Source organism: Dendrobates tinctorius, unplaced genomic scaffold (assembly GCF_039654945.1).
Source record: "Dendrobates tinctorius isolate UK_male_01 unplaced genomic scaffold, ASM3965494v1 ptg000060l, whole genome shotgun sequence".
Taxonomy (NCBI): Eukaryota; Metazoa; Chordata; class Amphibia; order Anura; family Dendrobatidae; genus Dendrobates; species Dendrobates tinctorius.
The window spans coordinates 58,528,064-58,551,655 of NW_027361728.1; the positions used below are offsets into that span (position 1 = coordinate 58,528,064).

Consider the following 23,592-nt stretch of genomic DNA (forward strand, 5'->3'; position numbering starts at 1 on the left):
CGTTTTTGGTTTGACCATTGAAAACAATGGTACTGTACAACGCAGCAGAAACTGCTGCGGACCTGCAGGGCCAGAAACGCTGCGGATCGGCAGCAGAATCCGCAGCGTGTGCACACATAGCCAAAAACTTCACTGTTAAAAATTAAAAAATGCATTAAAAAACTGTTTTAAAATGTTTATTTTTTTTTTATAATGCTTAATAACAAAAAATGGTTTGAAAAGTCTTACATACCCAAAAAACTAAAGTTTTACCGGATTGTGTGTGGGGGAAGGCCACTACGTGCATGCAGAATAGTGTTGCCGGTAGTGAGCTTAATACAAGTTAAAGTAGATATAAACTTGCCCGGCATGCCTAACAATTTTAAATCCAAAAATGAAATTTCAGCAGAATGAAAAGAATGAGTGAATTTAAGATTAGAGTTATTATTGTTTATGTAGTCCATGAATATTGGTGTGGCAAATACAGAACCCTCCCAAATGAATAGGAGGTTGTCGACATATCTGCCAATACGTGTAAGCCAATTACTGGACACATTTCTGTATGCACGTAGTGGCCATCTCCCATACAAAAAAAAACTAAAAACAGGGACCACAAACCAGTTATTGCGATTCAGTATAGCAGATAATTTACTCGCATCAAATCAATCGTCATTAAATTTTTGTTACTATTATATCAAGACCCCATACTTGCATCCATTCTTGATAATGGTTGTGATATTGTAGCAAAACGTGCAACCACTATTTGTAATATTGTGTCCCCAAGTTATTTTTCCCCTTCTCTCAGTTCTGATAAAATGGCTAACATGCAGGGGCTTCTATAGGTGTGGTGGCAATAAATGTAGAACATATTCACATGCGCTTGTAACAAAAAACTTTTTTATTCATGACAGCACTTGCAAATATGACATTAAAAATTATATTAATTGCAGTAGCCAGAAAGTAATATACATTATAAATTGCTCTGCTTGTAATAAAACTTATGTTAGCTGTACTGCACGCAAATTGGAGGTTCGAATTTCAGAACATATCACAGCTATATTTGGCAATAATGTCACTTGCCGCAATATTTCTCATGCATCCCAACATTTCATACAGTTCACAATAAACAGACCACATCTTTGCAAGTTTTCTGTATTAAAAATGTAAAAAAAAATCAGAGAGAGGGGGTAACCACAGGAGACACTTACGTACCAGGGAAGCATTTTGGATGCATAACCTAGGTACGTGTGTCCCAGATGCTCTGAACATGGGTAAAGAGGTCATGTTTCATTATTAATGGATTTTTGTTTGTGTTTTTTTTATCATTTTTCTTTTATACATATAATTTATTCATCTAACATTGCTAATGCTGCCTTGTTATTTCTCTGTTTGCATTTTTGTATTGACACTTCCCCCTGTATCTTGGGAAGCGGCGCGCCGCCCTAATCACTTGAAACTGATTATATGGGTATATAATGTTTATTCATTTATAACTGAGTAACTTTGATAAATGACGCCGGAGACGCATCTGAAATGCGTTGCACTAGTTCGTCAAATGTCGTCTTGTTTTTATCCTCCTTATCACCATGATTCTGTGGTTTTAAATTTACTTCAATAAAAGGACTTGGTTTTAACTGGAGCTGGAAACCATTGCTTTTTCTTCTATAGCAACGCAGGATAGTCTGGATCGTGGATAAGCAGCCCCAATCACGTTCCAAAGAAATCAAGCTGTCCTGCAGGCTCAGGGGGAATCAGTGTCTGCACGAACTATACGTTGACATTTGAATGAAATGAAACACTATCACGGGAGACCCAGAGGGACCCCTCTACTGACAGACATAAAAAAGCAAGACTGTAGTTTGCCAAAATGTATGTGAGTAATTAAAAATCCTTATAGTAAAGCGTCTTTTGGACAGATGAGACCAAGTTAGAGCTTTTTGGTAAAGCACATCATTCTGCTGTTTACCTACAAAGAAAAGAACACAGTAAGTACAGTCAAATATGGTGGTGGTTCAACGATGTTTTCGCTTGTTTTGCTGCCCCTGGCACTGGGTGCCTTGTCTGTCTACAAGGCATCACGAAATCTGAAGATTACCAAAGGATTTTGGGTCTCAATGTAGTGCCCAGTATTAGAAACATGTGCTGGCATCCTAGGTCATGGATGGATGTTCCAGCAGGACAATGACCCACAACATATTTCAAGAAGCAGCCAGCCAGAAAAACAGCACTGGAGAGTCCTGACGTGGCCAGCAATGAGTTCTGATCTAAATCCCATTGAACACCTGTGGAGAGATCTTAAAATTACTTATGGAAGAAGGCACCCTTCAATTATAAGAGAGAGACCTGGAGCAGCTTGCAAAAGAGTGGTCTAAAATTCCAGTTGAGAGATGTAAGAAGCTTATCGATGGTTATAGAAAGTGATTGATTGCAGCTATTTATTCCAAAGGGTGTGCAATCAAATATTAAGTTGAGAGTCCCAACAATTTTGTCCTGCCCATTTTGGGGGTTTTGTGTGAAATAATTTCCAATTTTGAAGAAACGATTTCAAGGGTGCCAACACTTTTGCCAATGACTGTAAATTCAAAATTAAAGTTTTTATTGTTAATTTTGCCTCCCAAAAAATGTAACAAAACATTACCAAGATGGCACCAAATAAAATTACGGCTTATCACACAAAAAATAAGCCCTCATGCAGCTAAACTGATGATAAATTATGAAACGTATGGTCCTAAGAATCTAACGACAATGATTTTTCAAATCTGCATTTATTCTACAAAATAATTAAACATAAAGCTATATAAATTTGATATCGCAAGATTTGTACTGACAAATAGTACAGCAAATAGTGTAACATTTTAAAAACACAAAAAAACTGTGGTAGGATTGCTATTTTGTTTTTATTTCCCCCATAAAAAGTTAATAAAATTTTGTTCGTAAATTATATGTGTGCAAAAAAAATTCCACTGACAAATACATCTAATTCTGAAAAATTATCAAGCCCTCTCTATGATTGCCACCCGAAAAATAAAAAAGTTGTGCCTCTAGGAACACGACAATAAATTTAAAAAAACAAAATAGTGTGTCAAAACTGTCTGTTATGCCTAAGGGTTAATGACTAGGCAAGAAATAGACTGAAAGGGGGTGTCCACTGCAGGTGCAACTCCTTCTTGTTATATTCTACTTTGTAACATAAAAACACCTTATACTCACCTCCCGTATTGACGCCACTCCTGCATTGTTATCGCTGAGTCTTCCGAAGCTCACGTAACATTGCTATACCATGTGAGCCCTGCAGTCAGTCAGCGGCTTTTATTGAGCGGCTGATGCGCTCTCACTTCCTTTGGACGAGCCTCTGAACCTTGCATGTCCAGGGGAGGTGAGAGCATAGCAACTTATTAGACGCTGCTGATTGCCTTCAAGGCTCACATGGTATAATGTCTCGTAGGGCTCGGGAGACCTGGCGGTGACATCGCTGTGTCGGAGTGAGTAATGGGTTTTTCATTTTAAAAAGAGATATATAATATTTAAGGATGGACGACACCCTTAAAGGCTGGCCAATTTAATTAATTATTACCTTTATGCCTTTTGGCAGCCAAAACTTTTGTATTTTTTCACTGACATGGGTGTAAGAGGACCTATTTTGTACGGGACACATTGGATTATGTTTTAACCCCGTATTGGAGTACATACAAATTACTGTTTAAAGGGAACCTGTCAGCAGGATTGTGCACAGTACCCTACAGGCAGTGTCAGATCGGCGCTGTTATACTGATTAAAATGATACCTTGGTTGATGAAATCTGTCTTGTGGTTGTTTCTTAACCTTTATTTTTAGTGTTGTGTTAATGATATGCTCGTGACCTAAGGCGGGGTTCATGTATGTAGTGCTCTCTCTGATTAGGTATTGTGGTGTGACTGGTGGTCGTGTGGTTAATAGGAAGTATATGTCACAGGGATGGATGCTCCCTGCGATGCAACCCGGAGTATTTTGTCTCTAGTGTACATGAGCACTAAAGATGTCGTTTAGTGCACACTGGTACGGGTTGCGGGTAGCTATGAGAGATGGGAGGGTCTGGCTACCCATATTACCTCACCTCTGGGTGAGGGTGCTGACTGTACCCCTGTTTTCCTTCAAGACCTGCAGTGATGTCATGACCATGTGATCCATACCTCACCTGTGGGTGTGGTTACAGCCTACATAATGGAGGCTGTGGTTTAGCACATAGTCTGTGACTTGGGATGTAGAAGGCCTCCTGTGTGTATGGCTCAAGACAGCGCCACCGGGCTGGACATTGCCCTAGCCTGTGTGCTCACAGGTCCTGAGCGAACAAAGCCCAGCTAAGGACTGTTTGTGTTGCTTTTGGCTGCTGGGAATGCTGGAAACCTTGTTTTGTTGCTTTGAGGTTTATGGAGCAAATAAACTCACATGGACTCTTTTAAAGAAGTACGTCTCCTGCTTTCCCTCCTGCTGCAGCTGAGTGAGTACAAATCCTTGCAGTATTCATAATGCAGACTGCTGACAGGTCACTGATCCCTCAGTGACCTGCCCCTAGTTTGCATAATAAATATCTGTATATACTTTAAAAAAAGAAACCTTCTGCAGGCAGGTGCCGGCCGTGGCACCTGCTCTGCAGCAAAATCGCATGTTTTGTGTGCCAATAATACATTTTTTCAGGTTATTCAGCTAGAGGAAAAAAAATGGATTTAAAAATGGCACCTGCCACACCTGCACATTAGCTGCTATCAGTGTTTGCTGCTGTGATCCGATAGCTGCTACTGTGCATGCGCCGGCGGCGACATCTTACTGGAGAAGAAAAAAAAATTCCTCCTCCAAGATGGTGCCGCCCACACCTGCGCAGTAGAAGCTCGGAGATAGCCAAGTGTTGCTACAGCGGGATCTCGGAGGAGCGATTTTTTTCTTCTTCTCCAGTAACATGGTGCCGCCCACACCTGCGCAGTAGAAGCTCGGAGATAGCCAAGTGCTGCTACAGCGGGATCTTGGAGGAGCAATTTTTTTCTTCTTCTCCAGTAAGATGGCGCCGCCGACACTGCGCAGTAGCAGCTATTGGGTCACAGGGCCATTTTCAAGTTCTTTTTTTTTCCTCTAGCTGAATAACCTGAAATAAAAAGCATTATTGGCACCCAAAACATACGATTTTGCCTGCAGAAGGTTTTTTTTTAAGTATATACAGATATTGATTATACAAACTATGGGGCAGGTCAGTGACCTGTCAGCAGTCTGCATTATGAATAGCTAATAAGCGCATTTCAATCAGTATAACGGCGCCGACCTGACACTGTCTGTAGGTTCCTGCTGACAGGTTCCCCTTAACCCTTTTACCCCCGAAGATGGTTTGCAGGTTAATGAGCAGGCCAATTTTTACAATTCTCACCACTGTCACTTTATGAGGTAATAACTTTGGAACGCTTCACCGGATACCACTAATTCTCAGATTGTTTCTTCGTGACATCTTACACTTCATGATGGTGGTAAAATTTCTTCAGTATGACTTGCGTTTATTTGTTAAAAAAAAGGAAATTTGCCGAAAATTTTGCAATTTTCATGCCCTTAAATCACAGAGATATGTCACACAAAATAGTTAATAAATAGCATTTCCCACATGTATACTTTATATCAGCCCAACTTTGGAACCCAATTTTTTTTTGTTAGGAAGTTATAAAAGTTAAAAGATGACCAGCAATTTTTAATTTTTCCAACAAAATTTACAAAACCATTTTTTTAGGGACCACCTCACATTTTAAGTCACTTTGAGGGGTCTATATGATAGAAGATACTCAAAAGTGACACCATTCCAAAAATGCACCCCTAAAGGTGCTCAAAACCACATTCAAGAAGTTTATTAACCCTTCAGGTGCTTTACAGGAATTTTTTGAGTGTGGAAAAAAATTAACATTTAACTTTTTTCACAAAAAAATTAGTTCAGATGCAATTTTTTTTTTATTTTGACAAGGGTAATAGGAAAAAATGGACCCCAAATTTTGTTGTGTATGCTCTTCTGAGCATGCCAATACCCCATATGAGGTAGAAAACTACTGTTTGGGCGCATGGCAGAACTCGGAAGGAATGAAGCGCCATTTGACTTTTTGAATGTAAAATTTCCTGGAATTATTAGCGGACGTCATGTCCTATTTGGAGAGCCCCTGACGTGCCTAAACAGTGGAAATAGCCCGCAAATTACTCCATTTTCGAAACAAGACCCCTTAAGGATCGTATTTAGATGTGTGGTGAGCACCTTGAACCCCCAGATGCTTCACAGAAGTTTATAATGTTTAGCCATATGACGCTTCACCTTCGTTCTTCCCAATTGCACTGGTGCTTTGATAATCTAGGTAATGGGGCTTAGGGTTGATGTCAGCTATGATTTGTCCAAAAACAATGCTGACATCAAGCTCTGGTGTAATCAGACATCCCTATTACAAACCCACTAAGTAAAAAGAAAAAAAAAACGCACAAAAAATACTATATTTAAAAAAAACAACTTCTCGACTCTTTCCCTTGTACACTAATTTGTTAAAAAAAAATGGGCAAATGGGAAGAGCAAAGGATTTACCTGCGTTCAATAGATGGCAGCGCGTTAGATGCAGCGAACATGAGCTGCCTCCAAAGTGCTGCTAATTCCGGATCGTGGGCACCCGACCTGACACATCTGCAGATTACTCTCAGCTTCAGCTTCCTTCTCACAGGCAGATAGGCTTGCAATATTGTTGCAATACAGCAGAGATCAGAGAGCTGCAAAAAATGTGTTCGTAAGGAGATAAAGTTAATTTCTCCAGTTTTATATTAGTTACTTGGCTTACACTGGTACCTCCCCCTTTTATAGAAAAATAATCTCTGAAGGCAGATTCTCAGGGATATCAGTGCCCAGTTCATATACATATAAGAGGAACATGAATTTCTATGGAATAAGACATCAGACTGCAGATTTTAAAGGGAATCTGTCACCTATTTTTAGCCCTATTAACTGCTGGAACCGCCATCAGGTGCTTATCTACAGCATTCTGTAATGCTGTAGATAAGCCCCCGATGAAACCTGAAAGATAAGAAAAACAAGTTATATTATACTCACCGGGGACGTGGTCGGGTGCGGTGGGTGTCGCGGTCCGGTCCGGCGCCTCCCATCTTCATGCGATGACATCCTCCTTCTTACTTCTGCTGTGGATCCTGCGCAGGCGTACTTTATCTGCCCTGTTGAGGGCAGAGTAAAATGCTGTGGGAGGAACGGCTCCTGTCGAGTGTCCGGGTCGGAACCAAAGGAGCCGTCATCTGGGTTCCGGGGGAAACTGTCCCCGGGGGGCAAGATTCAGGGACGGACCATTGTGACAGACAGATGGGCTGGGGGAGGGACCAGTACAAAAGGGGGCGGGGAATTCCCGGGACAATGAGTCAGCAGACCGACACAGAGACTGCAGGAGACGATGGAGGCAGCTGAAAGTGAGAGCGACTCACCAGTGCCAGGGGGACGCTCCCCGAGGACTCCAGAAAGACGGTACCGAGGCGATTATCCGGGACTTGCTGCCCCGCTCCAGCCCGCGGCCGCAGTTCAACATGCGGCCATTCAGCAGCGGAGCCCATCTCATCTCAACCAACTGGCCCGGGAAGCCCATGAAAAGGGGGCTCATTTTGGTGCTCAAAAGACTTTACAATGGCTGCTGCAGATAGTGTACCACCCACGCTTGCACGCTGCTGTAGAAGAAGTTTGTCGAACCTGCCGCCCGTGTGAGCTCGCTAAACCCCCCGCGCAGCGAGCCCCGGTGCAAACTATTGTAACATCAGCCCCTCTGGAGCTTCTAACCATAGGTCCTGCATATCAGGGGTATGAACATTGTCTCGTTATGGTGGACCATTTCACCAAGTTCGCCGTGGTCACCCCCACCCGAGACCAAACAGCGGAGTCGGCCGCCTATGCGATTTGTAAGAACTTTATTCAAGTGTACAGCTGTCCACAATGAATACATTCGGACCAAGGATCGTTCTTCCTAGGAAAAGTCATGGAAAAGCTACACCATCTTTACGGTATCGATAAATCGCGGACTACGCCATACCACTCGCAGGGAAATGGTGCTTGCGAGCAATTCAATCGGACACTAATCCAAATGCTGCGCACCCTGGAGAGCGACCGAAAGTCCCGCTGGCCTGAATAAGTCACCGAGCTGGTGTGGGTATATAACAACCGGGTGCATCGAGTGACTGGTTACACCCCCTTCTCATTGCTGTTCGGCCATGAAGGAAAAAAATTACGGAGGTGGAATTGAACCCGGAAGACCCGCAACCCTGGACCGGGGTATCCTCGTGGGTCCGAAACCACCGGCACCGGCTGCAGACCCTCCACCGTATCGTCCATACAAAGCTCCGGGATCTAGAACGCCAGGGGGCGCACTGCCCCCACCCATTGACTTTCGGACTTGGGATCTGGTACTCGTACTTGATCAACGCCCCAAAACAAGTTAGAACCACGGTGGGAAGTGAACCCGTACCAAATGTTGCGCCGAATAAGCCCAGACGGACCTGTGTACAAAATACAATCCGAAGGAAACGCGCCTCTCACTCGGGTTGTGCACCGTAACATGTTACGACCTTGTACATCTACCGATCCCCCCACGGCTCGATCCGACCCTCCAGGTCCCCGACCCCTGCCCCCGGTCTGGGACCTGGATGACGAAGAGGACTTCCCCGTTGCATCTGCGGGTGGCCCTAATAGTGGCACTACAGTAGACCCGGGCATCCCACCAGAACCAACTATTCGACCACCCTCCACCACCCCAAAAGACTCCACTATACTATATATCCACTCACTATACTATTGAGCAGTCAACAGCTGGCAAACCCCCTGAACGTTACGAACAGGACCAGTTCGGATGGCGACAAGGACTGTCGTCCCAAAAAGCTAACCCGAACCTACAAAAACCCTCGCCGGAGGACTGGCGAGCATACAGGGCAGAGGAGTGTGGGAGGAACGGCCCCCGTCGGGTGTCCGGGCTGGAACCAAAGGAGCCGTCATCTGTGTTCCGGGGGAAACTGTCCCCGGGGGGCAGGATTCAGGGACGGACCATTGTGACAGACAGATGGGCTGGGGGAGACACCAGTACAAAAAGGGCGGAGAATTCCCAGAACGATGAGTCAGCAGACCAACACAGAGACGGCAGGAGACCGTGGAGGCGGCTGAAAGCGAGAGCGACTCACCAGTGCCAGGGGGGACACTCCCCGAGGACTCCAGAAAGACTGTACCGAGGCGATTATCCGGGACTTGCTGCCCCACTCCGGCCCATGGCCGCTGCGGCCCCAGTTCAACCCGCGGCCGCTGCCGCCTCCCCTCAGCCTGCGTCCTACCTGCAGCCGTTGCTGTCACGCCCCAGCCCGCGGCTTCGGTCTATTCCCCGCCACCTGCAGCTGCCCTGTTCTCACCAGTGGCCGCGGCAAGTACAACACCGCCGGCGGCCACCACTGTCCCGCTTCGGTCCGCAGCAGGGGCCGGGTCTCTGCTGACCGTGGACCCCCATCACAGCCTTTAGCTGTGCAGGTGGCCTGTCATTCGCCACCACACATTGCTGCCGCTTGCCCCAGGCCAGGGGCTGCGGCCCAACCGTCCAAGGACCCCGCCGGAGCTTGTGGGGCTCCAGTGTCAGCAGCGCGCCAGAGTGCGCAAAGACTTCGTCATCGCCTCAGCAACTGGGCCCAGCAACTACTACGCTGAAAGACCACCAATCCGAATGGCGAGGGACGTCTGGACGGCTAAGTTGACTTTATAATTAAGGACCCATAGTCGGCCATACCGCGGCCCTATAGTGACCGGCTTTTGCCGGAAGTAGTTGTGTTCTACCCGTTTTTTGTGTACTTGTATAGAACCCCTGCGAGGGCAAACCGTGTTACTCCTTTTGGTGATCAGGTCGGGACTGAGGAAAGTTCCCTCTAGTCTTATAAACGTTAATACAGAAAGCACCTAATTGCCTCGCGACTCGTCACTGCATCCTGCGTACCTGCAAACACTACAGAGGTCAGAGAGGTCCGGTGCCAGCGCACTGTAGTACTTTACTCTGCCCTCAACAGGGCAGATAAAGTACACCTGCGCAGGAGCCACGGCAGAAGTAAGGAAGAGGACGGCATCGTATGAAGATGGGAGGCGCCGGACCGGATCGCAACACCCATCGGACAGGACTAGACGCCAGGGTGCGTATAATCTAACTTGTTTTTCTTATCTTTCACGTTTCATCAGGGGGGGGGCTTATCTACAGCATTACAGAGAGCTGTAGATAAGCCCCTAATGGCGATACCAGCAGCTGATAGGGCTAAAATGAGGTGACAAATACCCTTTAAGCTATCATTCTTTTCTGCTTCCTGTGACTTACATACCCATAGAGACAGCTTAGGAGGGTTGATCCGACTGACCGATTCCCTTTAATGGATTATTTTCGCAGCTATATGTACAACCTCACCAAATTTGTGCATGCATTCTAAAATCGATGTGTACTTACACTACCATTCAAAAGTTAAGGGTCACTTAGAAATTTCCTTAGTTTTTAAAGAAAAGCAGTTTTTTCCAATGAAGCTAACATTAAATGATTCAGAATCACACTTTATACATTGTTAATGTGGTAAATGACTATTCTAGCGGCAAACGTCTTGTTTGTATTGCAATAACTTCAGAGGTGTATAGGGGCCCATTTCCAACAACCATCACTCCAGTGTTCTTATGGTACTTTGTGTTTGTTAACTGTGTAAGAAGGCTAATGGTTGGTTAGGATACCCTTGAAGACCTTGAAAACCCTTGTGTAAGTTTATCACAGCTGAAAACAGTTTGGCTGATTAGAGAAGCTATAAACCTGACCTTCCTTTGAGCTAGTTGAGAATCTGGAGCATTACATTTGCTAGTTCCATTAAACTCCCAAAATGGCCAGAAAAAAAGAACTCTCATGTGAAACTTGACAGTCTATTCTAAGAGAAATGGGAGACCCCGCTGCACAACTGTGCAACAAGACAAGTACTTTAGAGTCTGCAATTTGAGAAACCGACTCCTCACAGGCCCTCAACTGGCAGCTTCATTAAATAGTACACGCAAAATGCCAGTGTCAACATCTACAGTGAAGAGGTGATTCCGGGATGCTGGCCTTCAGGGCAGAGTGGCAAAGAAAAAGCCATATCTGAGACTGGTTAACAAAAGGAAACGATTAATATGGGCAAAAGAACATACACATTGGACAGAGGAAGATTGGAAAAAAGTTTTATGGACATACAAATCCAGGTTTGAGGTGTTTGGATCACACAGAAGAACATTTCTGAGACGCAGAACAACTGAAAAGATGCTGGAAGAGTGCCTGACGCCATCTGTCAAGAGAGCTGGAGGCAGGCGTGGATTAAGGGTAGCCAGGGCCCCAGGCTGTTCAGACTCTGTGGTCTCCCCGGTCATGTGACGGGGTTGGGAAGTCACTAGTTTTGATGACGCATACAGTGCATCAGGGGGCAGGAAGGGGTTAAATACTAAGGTAAAAAACTCAGCAAATACACAACGTGTGCACGAGGCCTCACAAATACTGAGGTAAAAAACATCAAATACTCAGCGTGTCCATGAGGCCTCACCAAATACTGAGGTAAAAAGCACCAAATACTCAGCGTGTGCACGAGGCCTTATAAATACTGAGGTAAAAACTCACCAGATACTCAGTGTGTGCACGAGGCCTTATAAATACTAAGGTAAAAACTCACCAAATACTCAGCGTTTGCACGAGGCCTTAGAAATACTGGAAGGCTTCCACCCAACATCTAGTCCTGACTCACCTATACCTAACATCGAAACCAGCTATTAGTCTGCAATCACCTGGTGACCTGGACCCATTGTTAGGAATCTGGTTTCTGACACGTCTATACAGAAACCCAGATTCTCACATGCTGCAGTCTCTTGCCCATCTGCTGCAGCAGAAGGGATTGCTGAGGAGATTGTCTCACAACAACTGTCTCCAGACGCTAAGTCCTTTATTCCATCTATTGGGCATGCTCACGGGACGAGTTCCTATTGGACTTCGGGAGTCAGGTGCTCAGGTCCCGCTCCGGATCCCATTGGCTCTTCCTGGACTCCTGGAGATTTCCGGAAGGTCCCGTGCGCTATAAAAAGTGCGCATGGCTGTTCCGCCATGCGCTAGTGTAGCATATTATGCTGTGTGTGTATGGTGATGGATGTATGGACTGGTGACTGACTTATTATGAAACCCCTTCCCTCGGTTATTACGAATGGTGACAGTGTGTCGGTCTTAGTCAGTTACAGCGCCAGCGCGCCATTTGCATCCCTGCCTCAGCAGCCTAGCGTCCATATTGCGCTTGCCTGATAGCAGCGTTTTCTTAGCGGTTGTGTTCCTGCCGCGCTGCTGTAGCAGCACAGTGTACGTTCGCAGTTGCGACGTCTCTGTCACAGACTAATACGGTAGGTCTAGACGGAGTTGGTGCCATCAGCTCACGCCACTCCTGTGACCAGTTACCGCGTCTGTGTAGCTGAGCCTCTGTGAGTTAAACAGACTCAGCACTTTTGCATTTCTGTTTATCCTGGCAGCTCTGTGAGCTAAACTGAGCTTGCCCAGTGCACCAGGGTGACGTTAACCCCGTGCACTCTACCGCCTCATATTCTACCATCACATAGCAGCGGTCTTACCATCTACCGCACAGTGGACCCCGGGTGGCGAAGGCACTTTATTTATAATTTTTATTTAGTGCCTTCCGCCACTCCTAACATTACACTAGCGCCAGATCAGCAGCAATTGTTGCAATATGTTAAGCAGCTCGGCGACCGGGTGGCCACTCTTGAGAAGTCTCTCTTAGCTGCACAAGCTACTGATGCTGCCGTACAGGCGTTAACGGCTGCAGTAGCGCGTTTGTCCGTGTCCACCCTTGCGTCGACAGTTACCCGCCTCCCGTTGCCTGATAAGTTTTTCGGGGATGGCGCCTCCTGTAGGGGTTTTATCAGCCAGTGCTCGATCCATCTGGAGCTGCTGGCTGCACAATTCCCTACGGAACGGGCCAAGGTGGCATTCATTATATCTCTACTGTCGGGCAAGGCTCTGGAATGGGCTACGCCGTTATGGGAGCGTGGTGATCCCGATATACGAACCACAGCGCTCCTGCTGATGGCCATCAAGCAGGTTTTCCTCGGCCCACGGGTCACGCACGACACCTCCCTGCAGCTACTTGCACTCTCTCAGGGATCCCTCTTGGTGAGCCAGTATGCCGTACGTTTTCGGACACTGGCGTCCGAGTTGGAGTGGGCTGATAGGGCCCTTATCCCTGTCTTTTGGAAAGGGTTAGCGGAGCATGTTAAAGACGCTCTTTCTACCAGAGAGATTCCTACGACCTTGGAAGAGTTGATTTCCATCTCCTCGCGCATTGACCTCCGTTTTTCGGAGCGCGGCTTAGAGCGTGCTCACTCAAAACGGAAGAGTACTCCGCTTCCCAAATTTTTCGAGCCGCTAGAGCCACCTGAGCCAGAGGTCCTACCTCCTGAGCCCATGGAGGTGTCTCGTACTGATCTTAACACGGACTCAGACCAGGAATCTGTTTGTGGTTGTCACCACGTATGTGCGGTTTCTCCGGAAGCCAGCTCCCCGCAATGGTCTGAGTCTGAACCGGTTGTCGAGACCTTTGTCCCTCCTCATCTTAGGGCTCAGGTACTCGCTTGGGCGCATGCGTCCAATGTGTCTCACCACCAAGGCTACATGCAGGTCTCGAAGCTCTTAGCCGGAGCATATTGGTGGCCTCATAGGGCTCGGGATGTTAAGAGGTTCATTCAGGCATGTACCTCTTGTGCTCGGCATAGCCTCTCTGGGCGGAGTGGGGCGACGACCGTCGATACACGGCAGCATGCCACGGCCACTACCGCTCCTGCCATTTCCCAGATTTCCCTCCTGAAACCGGGCGATCTTGCCTCCGCTGGTACCTTCCATGTGTCCCGGGTTACCATGTCACCTACCAGGACACCAAGCTCGTCTATAGGCGAGTTTGAGCCCTGTGCCACCACTAGGCACAGGGTGATGGATCGGAAGGTTCAGGGAGGGGGGGCCCTAGGAGGGGGAGTAATGTTAGGAATCTGGTTTCTGACACGTCTATACATAAACCCAGATTCTCACATCCTGCAGTCTCTTGCCCATCTGCTGCAGCAGAAGGGATTTCTGAGGAGATTGTCTCACAACAACTGTCTCCAGAGGCTAAGTCCTTTTTTCCATCTATTGGGCATGCTCACGGGACGAGTTCCTATTGGACTTCGGGAGTCAGGTGCTCAGGTCCCGCTCCGGATCCTATTGGCTCTTCCTGGACTGCTGGAGATTTCCGGAAGGTCACGTGCGCTATAAAAAGTGCGCATGGCCGTTCCGCCATGCGCTAGTGTAGCATATTATGCTGTGTGTGTATGGTGATGGATGCATGGACTGGTGACTGACTTATTATGAAACCCCTTCCCTCGGTTATTACGAATGGTGACAGTGTGTCGGTCTTAGTTACAGCGCCAGCGCGCCATTTGCATCCCTGCCTCAGCAGCCTAGCGTCCATATTGCGCTTGCCTGATAGCAGCGTTTTCTTAGCGGTTGTGTTCCTGCCGCGCTGCTGTAGCAGCACATTGTACGTTCGCAGTTGCGACGTCTCTGTCACAGACGTATACGGTAGGTCTAGACAGAGTTGGTGCCGTCAGCTCACGCCTCTCCTGTGACCAGTTACCGCGTCTGTGTAGCTGAGCCTCTGTGAGTTAAACAGACTCAGCACTTTTGTATTTCTGATAATCCTGGCAGCTCTGTGAGCTACACTGAGCTTGCCCAGTGCACCAGGGTGACGTTAACCCCGTGCACTCTACCGCCTCATATTCTACTATCGCATAGCAGCGGTCTTACCATCTGCCGCACGGTGGACCCCGGGTGGCGAAGGCACTTTATTTATAATTTTTATTTAGTGCCTTCCGCCACTCCTAACATCCATGACCTGTCAGACAAGTTACTTCACATGAGTCACACAGAGGCTTCTGCTTCATGAACTTCCCCAGATAGAAGCAGCAACCTACCATGTGCAGCCTGTGGCCGGATACACAGGAAGAGACGCTCCTCATCACAGGCTGTGCCCAACATGACAGCAGAGGGGTTAACGCCATAGACAAGTCGCCATCTCCTCACACACTGGACACGACGCTGCATCTGGCGACGAACAAGCGCACATTGCGCAATGCTAGTCATGTCCCAGATGTTCAGCATGTGGAGGATGAAAACCATAGAAAAAATACTCAATATATTCAGGAAAAGAACAAAAACAGGCAGAAATGCTTATAAACAGGCATCAATACATCTGCACTAAAGAGGGTGCAGCGGACCCAAGTAAAATGGCAACTGCACAGGTGCAAAATACCAAATTAGACAGCCAGCCTACAATCAGGGATTGGCCGTGTGGCACACCAGTGCAAAAAAAAAATGTAGATGCAGATGTATTGAGGCCTGTTTATACAGGTAAGCATTTCTGCCTGTTTTGGGGTTTTTCCACATGTGGAGGACCAATGGGGGACAAAAAAGACCCCAGGACCCAGGATTGGAACAGGAGCATGGGAAAGTGGATGGCGGTCGGAGGGGAAGGGTTTATATAGGCATCGGAATATATACACACACACATATAACTACATGCGGGCAGCGCACACATGCACAATCCTCAGGTTGTATAACTTTCAACTGGTCAAAACATTTCTCTCAGTAGGCCAAGAAAGAAATGTGGCAGGAATAAAGTACACCTCATAGTAACTTATGTGTGAGGCAGAGTGACAAGACCTGCCATCTTGTGCCCACCTTACTAGAGGTGCCCACTGCCCACATATAACATAGTTGATGGAAACAGACGACTTCCACTATGATGATGACCACACCCATTTCACTAGTCACACCCATGTCCACGCCCCATCCACACCCATTTAGCACTACTGATCACACTGACTGGTACTGAGGGCACAGTGGCTGGCATTATCGGCGCAGTGGCTGGAACTGTGGGCACACTGACTGGTACTGAGGAAAAGAAAGAAAGAACAGAGAGAGAGAAAAAAGAAAATAGAGAGAGAAAGAAAGAAAGGAGAGAGAAAGAAAGAAGAGAGAAATAGAGAGAGAAAGAAAGAGGGGAAAGAAAGAACAGAGAGAAGAAAGAAAGAAAGAAAGAACAGAGAGGGAGAGAGAAAGAGAGAGGGAGAGAGAAAGAAAGAGGGGTAAGAAAGAACAGAGAAAGAAAGAAAGAGAAAAAAAAGAGGGGAAAGAAAGAACTGAGAGAGAAAAAAAGAAAGAAAGAAAGAACAGAGAGGGAGAGAGAAAGAAAGAGGGGAAAGAAAGAAAGAACAGAGAGGGAGAGAGAAAGAGAGAGGGAGAGAGAAAGAAAGAGGGGAAAGAACAGAGAGCGAAAAAAAGAACAGAGAGAGAAAGAAAGAAAGAGGGGAAAGAAAGAACAGAGATAGAAAGAATGAAAGATTCTATAAAGATACTATACCAGTCTGGCTCACATTGTAGTGCCCACCTGAGCCTCCTGGTGCAGGACATATCATGATCCACTCACATGGCCGACATCCCCGAGTCCAAGGCGATCCCGCTGTCCGCGCTGTCGGAAGAGGACATAGTGATAATCTGAAGCATTTCCTGAAGTGCCACCATGGTTCCGTCACAATCTCCACCCAAAATTACCTCATTTCTGGTCAGCTTCCAGCACGTCACTTCCGATGGAACGTCACATGCGAGTTTTCAAGTGCTCCTCGGGGCTCCGCCGTGTACGCCTGTGTCCGTGGGAAAAGTAAGCTGCCGGTTGGGGCAGACTCTCAAAATCTGGGACTGTTGGGAGGTATGAATGCTCCCCATCATACACATTGTACACGCATGGCTCCACACACCTCATACACACACAGTTCCGCTTTGTATGCCTTGTACACACACGGCTCTTCTCCGTACATACATGGCTCTGCTCCGTAAACTTTGTACACATGCGACTTTGCTCCATACACCTCGTACACACGCGGCTCCACTCTGTACACCTCGTACACACATGCGGCTTCGCTCCGTACACCTCGCACACGTGCGGCTCCACTCCATACACCTCGCACATGTGCGGCTCCACTCCATACACCTCGCACACACGCGACCCCGCTCCGTACACCTCGTACAGGCGCGACCCCGCTTCGTACACCTCATACACGCGCAACCCCGCTCCGTACACGTGCGACCCCGCGCAGCTCAGCTCTGTACACCTAGCACACATGCGGCTCCGTTCCGTACACCTCGCACATGTGCGGCTCCGCACACCTCGCAAACGCGCGACTCCGCTCCACACACGCGCGACTCCGCTCCTTACATCTCGCACATGCACGCAGCTACATCCACCCTGTAAACCCCTCCTGACGCCACACATACTTCCCTTATCCAGCACCATGACAACCAGCACAGCAGAGTCCTGCATACATCGAGGGCTGTGTGCACAGGACCTATGATGACGTCACAGGAGGGGAGGAGTCAGGGGTCACATGATCAGGGGCCTCGGACCGAAGCCCCTGATCATGTGACCCCTGACTCCTCCCCTCCTGTGACCTCTTCACAGGTCCTGTGCGCACAGAGCAGGGATTTATCAGTGAAGTGCTGCGGTCGCCAGTGGGTCTGTCTGGTAGGGCGAGGATGGGGTCGGTACAAGGGGTGGTGTGGCGCTATGGTGGCGGATTATAATGGGGAAATGTACCCTGGGCTGATGGGCCCCCTCACACCACTGGGCCTTGGGCTACCGCAGATTGACCTCATTATAATCTGCCACTGGGTGGAGGTAAGGTGATGGTCTGGGGTTGCTTTGGTGCTGGTAAAGTGGGAGATTTGTACAAGGTAAAAGGGATTTTGAATAAGGAAGGCTATCACTCAATTTTGCAACGCCATGCCATACCCTGTGGACAGCGCTTGATTGGAGCCAATTTCATTCTACAACAGGACAATGACCCAAAGCACACCTCCAAATTATGCAAGTACTATTTAGGGAAGAAGCAGGCAGCTGGTATTCTATCTGTAATGGAGTGGCCAGCACAGTCACTAGATCTCAACCCCATTGAGCTGTTGTGGGATCAGCTTGACTGTATTACCTCTGCAAATTAACTGTTAGAATGCCAAAGGTCTGCAATGCTGTAATTTCTGAAAGGGGAGCATTCTTTGACAAAAGCAAAGTTTGAAGGAGAAAATTATTATTTCAAATAAAAATCTTTTTTTTCGAACCTTGTCAATGTCTGGACTAGATTTTAAATTCATTTGGCAACTTATTTGATTAATAAAAGCATGAGTTTTCATGGAAAACACAAAATTGTCTGGGTGACCCCAAACTTTTGAACAGTAGTGTATTTTCAGCGATATTAGACTAGCAACTTAAGAAGAAAGTCAGTTCTCCATGCAGGGACTGGTGAGCCTTTGAGTGTCTTTTTCTTAGGACCCCTTCACATGTCAGTGTTTCTGATACCTGTGGTGACAGTTTTCACACGCACACCCATCATAGTCCATGGAGCTGCACATATGTCCGTGTGTTGACACTGACCATGTATCCGTGTGACCCACACGAAGACATGTCCGTTTTTTTCCAGCAGCATGGATGTCAATACATCCTACACACGTGCACACAGATGACATACAGTGTGCATCCCTGCACCATCCGTTTGACAAGTACCGGAATAGAATACAGAATAGAAATGACTGATGTTTAGGTGTTAAACATGTGCAAATACAGTATATAGATAGATATTGGGTAGCTAGACAACTAGACAGATATCTGGGAGATATATACTGTACTTGTATTAAGTTAATAAATGAAAAAAATGTCAATTGGGCAATTGGGAAGAGCTGGGCAAAGCTCGAGAATTAGTGCATCTAATATGATGCGTGTGTACATAACTCCTTAAAAACAATATATTTATAACTCATCTAATGTGATGCGCCACTTCTGGGGTGGCTGTGGGCTGGTATTTTCACCCTGGGAAGGGCCCAATAACCATGGACATTCCCAGCCTGGTAATATCAGCTCTCAGCTGTCTGCTTTACCTTTGCTGGTTATCAAAACTAGGGGGACTGTTATGAATGAGTCACCGAGGAGGAAAAACAAAAACAAGCTAAGCCACAGAAAACCAGAGAGGTTGGTAACTAAGCAGATTGCAGACCCCTGATCCTATCCACACAACTAGCAGTAGCCGTGGAGCGTACCTACGATGATCCTAGACGCCTCGTCACAGCTGGAGAACTAAATAAGCCTAAAGCAAGAAAAGGGGAAATCTAAACTGCCCCAGAGCAGACCCCAAAGCAATAGACAGCCCCCAAACATGTATTGTCGGTGAGACAAGATGAAAACACAAACACAGATAGAAAAATAGGGTGAGCAAACGATGGGGCCCATACTAACTAGAAAGGACAGGAAAGGAAAGATGCTGTCTGCAATCACGCACAAAACCCTGCCAAAAAATGTCCGACACTTTCTGATAACAAAAACCCTGAAGTCACTAGACTTCATTTCCCTATATCAGCACTCTGGTATATTCTGAAGACAGAGCAAAAAGAGACAAATCTGATCAGGGACAAAAAGCAACTGGCATAAACAGAGACATAAGAATGGAAATTCAGCGCAGCCCCACCAGGGGCTGGCTGACCACAAAAACTAAGTAAACCAGACCAAATCTCATGTGAAAAAATAGCAGAGCACACTTGAGAAGGCAGGAACAGAACTGGAAACCAGAACCTCAGGGCAGGAAAATCACCAGCACAGAATTAGGGAGTCGGCTGTCTTAAATCCAGTCAGAGACTCCTGATGTCCACTCACAGTCCTCCTCCTCAGGTGGCATGTCTTTGCCATTTAGATCAGCTTCATTACCTACTGTCACCACTAGAGGAAGCCTGGATGGAGAACTCACGACTCCTCTGTCAACACAGCCAGCTCCACCACCCTCACCAGAAGCCAGAGGTAAACCAGAAAATTAGTTCACAACAGGGGACCTAACATATAAAGCTGCACACTATAATGCTATAGCATGCAAACAAGAAATTGGAATGGCATTACTGCTCTAGAAAATAGGAAAAAGCAAAGATACTTAGTACATAAATTAGCCAATTCATGTGTGCCCATGTAAGGAGGTGGTGGAGACCCTCGGTCGCCCCCTCCTTCCTTATATATTGGACATGTGTCCCCCTGTGGCGCTCCAAATGTTGGTTATATATTAATGTGTCTAGATGTCTGTTATGGTACTTCTGTTTATTGTGTGAAGTTCCCTTTAATAGCATGTCTGTGTACTGTACTGTAATATGTTATATGTACCTATGTGTAGATTAGGGACAGAAGTGGTTAACCAGAGGAGGCTGGGTCAGTAGCCTCAAAGGAACAGGAAGTTCCTGCTCCCCAGTCAGAGCCCGGATAGGATTGCCCGAGGCAGGATGGGTATCCTCGTCCGGGACAAGAAGGATACCCGGCTGGGGAATAAAGGCTACCGCAGACTGCTGCTATCATCTGCCAGGCGGAGTGGACAGACCCTGGGACTGGAGGACCGTCTTCAGAAAGACTGTTGAAACACTCTAGTTTGAAGGGGAGCCAATAATGTTGACTGGCCTCAGGTAACTGCAGGGACAGAGCAGGAAGCATTATTTCATGTACAGTAAAGTTTTCCTTGTGGAGCAGAAATGTGCCTGTCATGTTTTTCCTGGATCCTGACCTTCAGTGGCTGCAGTGAGCGTGGAAAGAAGGTAACTGACTGTGCGGTAGGATTGGGAACGCACCTGTCTTTTTCCTGTGGAAGGTGCCGGGGTACTTCTGGACTGTTGCTTTAATAGACTCGGTCATGACTACCACCCCATGCCACCTTGTTACACCCACACAGTAACACAAGTAAGTCTATGAGAGCCTCATTCTGGCCTCATTCTGCCTCACATAGACTTACATTGAGTAGTGATTAACGGCTCGCTCAGAAACACTGGAGCAATCCGGCACATCACAAATGACTGGAGATCGATGGGAGCAGCACCTATAAAAGAATAAGATGGTGGCGGGTAAGTATAAGGCTAGGGGCTGGGAACTTAGATTAATAGCAAAACTCCAACGCTGCAATAAAACAATGCTGGAGTGGAGCTTTTAATTGACTGAATTGATATAAGGCTCAACATTATAATATGTATGTGGCCTCCTCACTTGTCCCCAATACAGCACTCAATACTTTTCTTTCCTGGTAGATGAGCCACTGCCAAATCTTTTCCCACTTTTCCCATTGTAAACACGTGGGCACTCGAAAAAGCTGAGCATTCATGTAAATGGGGCAGTTGGAGACTGCTGATGATTGCTATGTAAGGAATATGGGCACCTTGCACGTTTATAAATGGTTTTGTAGTGTCTTAACAGCAAGAATGGAAAACTACATTGCTAATTCTTCCTGTCAAATCTTTGCTAAACATAACTCTAAATGGAGACCCAGTTTGTTTTTTTTGCAGTATGTATTTGTAAGGCTGAGTTCACATCAGCATTAGGAATTCATGCTAGGGATAGATCATTCACAGTACTGACATCATTGGTGCCAGAGGGACCCTATTGCCTCATAAATGAGGTGACCATCATTTTACTGGGAAAAAAATAGTGCAGCGTCCTGCAACAAACACCATTATGGAAACCAAGTTGCACTCAATTATAGGCAAAGGGGTAATTCTGGTGCCATTTGCATCAGTTATGGAGCGGATTCATCCTCCCGTTTCTCTGTTCCCAAAAACAAAACAGAGAAATAGAATCCAATAGCACAGGTGTGTCAGGGCCTCCACAGAAAGGATACCGAAAAAAAGTTATAACTTTTCATTCTACAGAAAATACTATTTATTTGATGGATGCATAATACTCTTTTACGATGTTCGGAATGTGGAGAATGAGCGATAGGAAGGAATAAGGCCCTGAGCAACAGCAGGAGAAATAAAGTGCTATCATGTTTACTGTGTGCTAGAAATAAGGTGTGCTGACATGTCAGGGTCTCTTTGTTCCATTATATAAACTGGTTAAAGTTACATAAGTTCCATGCGATTATTACCTGCAGCACTGGAGGTTGCTGGTCGTCCAGTGAGGCGCATATCCGCGGGCCGATGGTCACTGAACAAGCCTTTACAATGCTCATTACTCATCATCATCTCATGTAATTACATGTTGTGGAGCAACTGACTAAGGAGCCAAACATGAGTTACTCATCGCTCTGTCTCCATATGGTTTGTGTCAACCCATGTGATCAGGCCATTAATTGAGCACTGATCGGTGCTGGCTGATGGATAGAGATTTGGCCATGACAATAATCACTCACCAGTGTCTGCGCATTCCCCCCTTCCCAAAGCAGCAGACAGGAATCATAGCCACAGGGAAAAGATACCTGGTGAATATTTCTCTTAAAGGGGTTGTCCCCTTGCAGAAATTTTTTTTTCCTATAAACTCCATTAGTAATTCAATAAATATGTACCTTACTCACCTTCCCGGAGTCCGGCGCTGAGTCTACGTCGCTGCTGCCAGTGTCTTTTATTGTCTGCAGCGCTAGCTTGACCTCAGAGCCTCTACTGATGTAGATGGCAGGAGCCGCTCACTGATTGGCTGCTGATGTCAGCACTGCAGAGGCGGAGATTCAGCATTGGACCTGTGGACGGGGAGTAACATTTTGTTTATTTGCAACTAACAGCTTATATGAAAAACTTTTCTGAAAAGGGGACAACCCCTCTAAACTTACAATATATGACCCATTCTATCAGGGCTCATAACAAGTGCCAAGTTGGAAGTGGACCGCTCTTTCTTTGAAAGGTTATCTTCTTTCTTCAGAAGAGCACTGCTCCTTTGCCTCCCTGTTTCCAGCATGCTAATGGCGATGTGCTCCTGAAGACTGGCAGATCAGACATATGTCAGCCCTGAACTGAGTGATCTTCCCATCCTGCAAGCAGATGCAGCTTTACCTCTTCAGCATGGGAGAAATGCAGGTGCACTGAAGCTGGCGCATCCAGCCGATAAAGCATAGATCATGTAAGCGCATGCTCCTTGCCTGAGGGTATGTGCACACGTTGCGGATTTCACTGCGGATCCGCAGCAGTTTTCCATGCGGTTTACAGTACCATGTAAACCTATGGAAAACCAAATCCGCTGTGCACGTGCTGCGGAAAATTCCACGCAAATTTGATGCGATTTATTTTCCGCAGCATTTCAATTTTTTTTGCGGATCCACAGCTGCGGTTTCCATTCTGGGACATACAAAATCTCTCTCTCGCCTCCAGAAGCACAAGAGACAAAGTTTTGAACAAATTGCACTAGAATCTGCTGGAAAAACGCTAGGAAAACAGCATGCGTTTTACCCTGCAGTTTCTGCCAAGACATGTGGATTCTCTGCAGAAAAATCTGCAGGCTAATCCGCAATGTGTGCACGTACCCTAAGAAAACGGCCAACGCTGAGATTGCAGAGGTGTCTGGTAACATAGGCCATAACACAGAAAAACACAGTAAAACAAACATATAAAAATACTCTGTTGTAAAAAAGTAACAGTAAACAGCAAGTGCTAATAAAAAGATGGTAACAAAACAGGGAATTTGGTTGATATGTGGCGCCCCTGAGGTTCAGTCGCC

General features: G+C 46.6%; 1 long non-coding RNA gene across 1 annotated transcript; it reads right to left on the reverse strand.

The window, feature by feature from the left end:
- Nucleotides 1–856: 856 nt before the first annotated feature.
- Nucleotides 857–23,183, reverse strand: LOC141092639 (uncharacterized). Its single transcript, XR_012232861.1, has 5 exons — nt 22,712–23,183; nt 22,460–22,621; nt 20,909–20,992; nt 6,551–6,729; nt 857–1,945 (listed from the first exon to the last, which is right to left on the reverse strand). It is a non-coding gene; the product is annotated as an uncharacterized lncRNA (long non-coding RNA).
- Between the last annotated feature and the right edge of the window lie 409 nt (nt 23,184–23,592).